This window comes from Petaurus breviceps, unplaced genomic scaffold, assembly GCF_028583685.1.
Source record: "Petaurus breviceps papuanus isolate PSGF00001 unplaced genomic scaffold, PetGlider_PUasm1.0 90696, whole genome shotgun sequence".
Taxonomy (NCBI): domain Eukaryota; kingdom Metazoa; phylum Chordata; class Mammalia; order Diprotodontia; family Petauridae; genus Petaurus; species Petaurus breviceps.
Genome location: NW_027187314.1, coordinates 9,247,953 through 9,254,520, shown reverse-complemented (window position 1 = coordinate 9,254,520; position 6,568 = coordinate 9,247,953). Strand labels below are relative to the sequence as shown.

The following is a 6,568-nucleotide window of genomic DNA, read 5'->3' as shown; positions in this document are numbered from 1 at the left end:
AAAAAAAAAAAAATTATAAAATGGTTTCCATACATTATTTCATTTGAGCTTCCCAACACTGAAGTTAATAGATTAATCTTGTGTTGCTTAGCACATAAAGATTTAGATTGGGGGGGGGGGGTAGGAGACAGCTAGGTGGCACAGTGAATAGAGTACCAGCCCTGGAGTCAGGAGAACCTGAGTTCAAATCTGGCCTTAGATACTTAACACAAAAACTAGCCATGTGACCTTGGGCAAGTCACTTAACCCCAATTGCCCTCTAAAAAACAAAGCAAAAAAAGAAATAGATTTAGATTGGGAAGGAAAGTTCTGGATCATCTAGTCCAACTTCACATTTTGTAGATGAGGATACAAAGTCCCAGAGAGGTTTAATGACTTACCCAGTCACATAAGTAGTCTATAGTATTTCAGGCATTCAAATCCATGTTTTTCGATGTCCAATGTTGTGCTCTTGCCAATGTGTTTTGCTATCTCCCAACACTTAATTTTCTGGATTCTACAAAATTTAGAATGGATAATAATTTTCTGGACTAGATTATTAAAAGGATGGTAAGCAAATACTTTGTAGAGATTAATAACTAATATGCATGAGTCATAATTTGTGTGAAGCACATTAACATGAATTATCTCACTTTGATGCCCACCACTGTCTGAAATAGATAGTGCAGTTATTGTTATCCACATTTTACAGACAAGGAAACAGCCTAAGAGAGGGACCACACAGCAAGTATCACATTAGGTTTCAAACTGAGGTCTTTCTGACTTCAAATCCAACATTCTAGCCCTTATGCCCTTCTCCCTTTTCAAGGGGAAGCAATGATCACTATGAACCATCATGGGATCATTAAAACCAATCATGCTAGAATAATCTCACTAAAGGGTTACGAAAATGGATAGATCAGGGAAGTCATATATAAATAGTATACCTGTATTTCCATAAGGCATTTAACAAAGTTTCTTAAACAATATCTTTGTGGGGAAGACATAGAAATGTGGACAGGTGATAGTTCAGTTAGGTGACTTCAGAAGCCATTGAATGACCCTACTGGAAGACTATTTACTAATGGATCACTGTCAACCTGGATGAATATTTGTAGTAGTGGACTACAGGGTTCTGTCCTTACCTGTGATCTATTCAACATTTTAGTTAAAGACTGGGATAAAGAAATAGTTGTCATGCTTACCAAATGTTCTATAGGTGACATTTTGGTAGAAAGTTACGGTTAGATGACAGATTTGTAATTGAAATAGATCTTGACATTGTAACAAATCTAATAAAGTGAGATCCATTATTAGGCATAAATGTAAAATTGTAGGACCCTAAACTAGAGTTAAAAAATTAGCAATTACAAGTGCAGGATTGAGAAAATGTGGCTAGTCAACACTATGTGAAAATGACAGAGGTGGATTCAGGGCCTATCTTTATCTATCTAAATCAATATCTATTTAATTAGAACAAGAATAATTTTTTTTTCTTGACCTTAAAGGGCAGAAGTAGATGGAAGCTACAGGGAGACAGATTCAGATGAACACATTAAGAGTACACCAGCAAATGTTTAACAACAGGCTATTGGGGAGGGAAAAGCATGAACACACTTTTAAGTTTGCTTTGCATGAACATTTTCTCCAGTACTTTCTGAAGTCTAAACAATCAACTAAATAATAAATCAAGCCCTGATTTCTAGTTTTCTCTATTTCCAAGATGTAAATGTTCACGTTGATACTTTAACTATCAGTCTTAGGTGAAGAATATGAGCTGGCTCCAGCACATCCCTGGATATAAAAAAGAATTTTCTAACAATTAAATGGTTTGATGAGTCCATGATTTCATCTGTGTGGGTAGTTATTCAACAGAAGCAGTTATTAAGGTCCCTCTATGTATAATGAATTGTACTCAAGTCTGGGGATACAAATACACAAAGCAATTCAGTCCCTGCCCTCATGGTACTTACATTTTCTCAAAGGAAACAACATATACACATAGAAGTATATACAAAAGCATATGAATCCAAGCTTCTGATGACATAATAGAAAAACATAAATATAAAAGTTGCCTAAGTTTTTCAGTATTTGATAACCTTAAATTTCACTCTAAATGTATCTGACACAGAATTAACAAAATACTCCAAATATAAAATTTAGTTTTCTGTTATAAAAATATGTATGTTATATACCTATATGTATAGATGTGTTATATACATATGTGTATATAGCTACTATAAATATATGTATGTATATACATGTTATAAATATGGTATATATATGTATAGAGAGACAGAGACAGAAAGAGAGAGATAGAGAGAGAGTGTACTATGTTTATATAAACATGTTCTACTTTTTGGTATAAACTATTGAAAAATGAGTATAGTTTCACTTCTAGTGGCTGATTTTGAATTTTCTTAGTTCTCATTATGGGTCTTATTTAGTAGTTCCCATATTTTCATTGTCTAGTACAGTGGTGTGAAATAGAAACAGGGCATGCCTTATATTGATTTAGAAAATCTCATATTAACATTATCTCTCTTCTATTGTATTTTTATTTATTTTGTTAAATATTTCCCAATTCACTTTTAACCTAGTTCTGGAAGTACTCTGGCAGCATTGTCAGTAGTGACATGGCCCACTGATCACATGTTTAACACCTCTTCTCTAGTACACAGTTCCAACCTTAATATCTAGATCCCTTTGTAGCTCTTGGAAGACAGTTTACACATAGTAATTTGGTTTTAATTCTCTTTTAGCTTAAGACTTTGAAAGCATTTCATGCTTCACTGCCAAAAAGTAATTAATGTTAGGATACTGACATTTAAAACACACCAAAACTACTTAATACCAGTGATGTAATTACAGCTCTTTAAGTAGTTAATTCTTTTCTCCTCGTGAAATAATTGCGGTTGTGTGATGTTGCTATCATGGCTTTTCAAATTATGTATAAGAGCATTATTAATGATAAGCCTTCATCCTAATATAAATTGAGAGTAGTGTGTAGATTGATAAAACAGAAAGATTTTTTAAAATTATTATTTTCTCCATGATGTAATAAAAAGGATCAATTTCATTCAGAACAGAAAAACAGACAAATATTATATGTTGATTCATTTTGAGGTATGAAGAGGTCTTATACAGCTCAATAGTCAAACAGGGCGTGAGAACTCATTTTAGTCATTTTATTCTATTCATTAAAGGCCTGAACTGGCTATTGTGATCTTATAAGCTGCTTAACATTGAGCTGAGGATAGTAGGTCTAATCACACTTACCAGAGGCCTCTAGTTTGTAGTAAGATTCACTCTCTCACTTGTACTAACACGCAATTGTAGTGTCTCTGTTTATGGAGTTCAATTCATTTAAAAGATTTATTTTATTCAGAATGCTGGAACAGTGAGTGAAAAACAAAAACAAAACAAATGAATAAGATATAGTGCATACCATCATGAAACTTAACATGTAGTAGGACAATTGAAAACAAGTAGAAATAATTCCAATAAAAAGAGAACATATTAAGTACATAATAAAGAGTTAAACAAAATGTGATATGAAATCTAAAGAAGGATAAATTCCACTTGGAAGGATTATGAAGGCTTCAAAGAGAAGCTAGCTTTGAGGTAGATTTTGAGGGATAGTAAGGCTGTTGGCAAACATATAAATGTTTTGTAAAGGGTTCTTTTGAAAAAGGAAAGTAAAATTCAGGTTCCTAGACTGAGTTGATGTGCATTTCAATGTATGATCTTCTCTTTAAAAACAAAATACTGTAGTAAGTTTAAGCAAGTGTTTTAGGGAAAATAATTGAATCAGTGAGACATTTTTATATAAAGATGAAAATGCATGACTGTAATTTTGTTGATATTAATTGTTGTATATTTTATACTTTTCTTTTTAGCATGCAAGAAGACTTAAGCTTTGTAGAATACTTAATAGCTGGTCCACTCTACCCATCAAACCAATCCAGCATGGATTCTACTATATTACGGAACATTTCTACTCCCAGCTCTAAGATTTCCTCTTGTGATAATTCAAGCTTCATGCCAAGAAAAGATAGTAGTTTTCATGAAGTGTTATTTACTACTCCTAGAACATACATTTGAACACTCAATCACGTGTTAACTTAATGAGCATATACAATATTCCTAGATAGCTAGGTGGTACAGTGTCAGGCTTGGAATCAGGAAGACTCATCTTTTTGAGTTCAAATTTGACCTTAGACTTTTACTATGTGACCCTAAGAAAGTCACTTAACACTGTTTGCCTCAGTTCTTCATCTGTAAAATGAGTTGGAGAAGAAAATGGCAAACTACTCCAGTACCTTTGTCAAGAAAACCCCAAATAGGGTCACGGTGAGTAGAAGACTGAACAACAGATTGTTGACGATACTGTGATGTAGAAGGACATGACTGAAAACGATTAAACAGCAACAACAGCCTAAAAAGTCTTTGCCCAAAGGAGCTTATAATCCAGTGGGGGGAGACAAGATAAATATACATGGAATGATTCACAGTATATGATAACTTGCTAAATTGTTCAACATAGATAATTGGGAACACGATGGACTGATGTGCTAAAGGCATGACAAGACAATATATATATAAAAAATTAGAAAAGGGAAAAGACTGATGACAGTTAGAGTTATGAACTTTCTTGCAATAACCCTTTCTGGATAAAGTGAACTTGTACAGTACTTTTAAGCTTGGATAGGATATTTGAGAAAAAAGGAGAACATCAATTCAAACCTATATCATCTTTTTGTTTATGCTATGCACTTCTTCTTTTTCCAAGGAGAAATAAAAATTGTTACCTCCTCTCCCTTTTTAATATCCTTACGTAAGTCTTACCTGGACCTCTCAGAAGTTGCTTTTTAATCTCTGATATGACTTAGTTTTTTTTTTTTTTAAGTAACTTAGCATTCATTACATTGGCTTTGTAGCAGCAGCTCTCCAAAGATCCTAAGAGTAGAATTCTTCATTCCAAACATGTTTCCTGAAGAAATAAAGGCATTCTAAATTTCATCTTATATATATATATATATATATGTATATATATATATATATATATATATGCATTTGTTTTGACAACATAATGACTAAAAAGCACTTGAAATTAGTGGGCTCTTTAAGTATTGCACAGGGCACAGAAAAAGTCAGAAAAGGTACTTATTTCTCAGGGAGATAGGGGAGAGAACCACAAAAGATGAAACGAAATACTCCTAAAAGTTCTTACCCAGTATACTAAGAAGATATTAGCTTATGTCATCATTCTCGTCTTATTTTTGAAGCTGGGTATAAACCATGACAAATAGCCACAAACACAATACACACTTTCACATGCTTCAATTAAAATTCTTTAAAGTGGACACACATATTACCTATCAGTACTTATATTGTATTAAGTAGGTTCAGGATATCAAAGAACAGTCACATTCATCTTAATTTAATGATAGTGTTTACTAAATATGAACAAACCATATGGAGATACTTTTATAAGGAGGTACAGGAATGCACGTGAGCATTCACTTTACTGCCAGTCCCTGGCTCCCCTGTCTTTGTCTCTATCTGACACAGGGGAATGAAACTACATACTAAAGATTCAATAAGTAACATTTCCCCCTACCCCCTCAGATAATTATAGCTTATCTCCTAGATAGTCCACAGATGCTAAGGGATTGTTAAGGATTTCTACTGAGTTAGACAAAAGGAACCATAATGTCCAATTTAGGATAGGAATTATTTTTATTTTGCTTTTAAGAGAGTAATTGGGGCTAAGTGACTTGCCCAAGGTCACATGTCTAGTTTTTGTGTTAAGTGTCTGAGGCCAGATTTCAACTCAGGTCCTCCTGACTCCAGGGCTGGTGCTCTATTCACTGTGCCACCTAGCCACCCCTAGGATAGAAATTCTTAACCTTTTTTGGGTCATAGGCCTACTTGGCAGTCTGGTGAAGTGAAGGACCCCATCTCAAACTAAAGATTTTTAAATGCATAAAAGAAAATACATATAATTACAAAGAAAAACAAAAATATTGAAATATGATTATTAAGATATTAAAGAAAACACACAAGTTCATGGGGCCTAGGTTGAGAAGGCTTAATCTAAAGTGAGCAAATTACAGAAGCCTTAAAATACACCAGTCAAGAGAGGTCAGATAAGCTTAAATAAAAGGATTGGTAGGGGGCAGCTAGGTGGCGCAGTGAATAGAGCACTGGCCCTGGAGTCAGGAGGACTTGAGTTCAAATGTGGCCCCTGACATGTAACACTTACTAGCTGTGTGACCTTGGACAAGTCACTTAACCCCAATTGCCCTGCCTTCCCCCCTCCAAAAAAGAAAAAAAAAAGCATTGGTAGAAGACAGTTGCAGTCAGGATCTGTGCTCATGTGTGTTCATTAGGCAATCTAGTCATTTCAGTCTTTGTATGTTCTTTCCTCTGTCAGTCATAGCTGTGCTAGAAAGGGCCTTAGAAACTATCTAGTCCAGCCCCATCATTGCAGGATCTTAATCAAACTAGCCTTCATCAGAAGGCTATCTTTTCTAATAATAAAGAAAAAGTTATTAAATTTCTAACAAAAATTAGCATGTTAGAA

The 6,568-nt window shown here is 34.1% G+C and overlaps 1 long non-coding RNA gene across 1 annotated transcript; it reads right to left on the bottom strand.

Annotated features, from left to right (window-relative positions):
* Positions 1 to 385: 385 nt before the first annotated feature.
* Positions 386 to 4,967, bottom strand: LOC138144292 (uncharacterized). Its single transcript, XR_011163912.1, has 3 exons — positions 4,828 to 4,967; positions 3,259 to 3,371; positions 386 to 496 (listed from the first exon to the last, which is right to left on the bottom strand). It is a non-coding gene; the product is annotated as an uncharacterized lncRNA (long non-coding RNA).
* Positions 4,968 to 6,568: the final 1,601 nt, after the last annotated feature.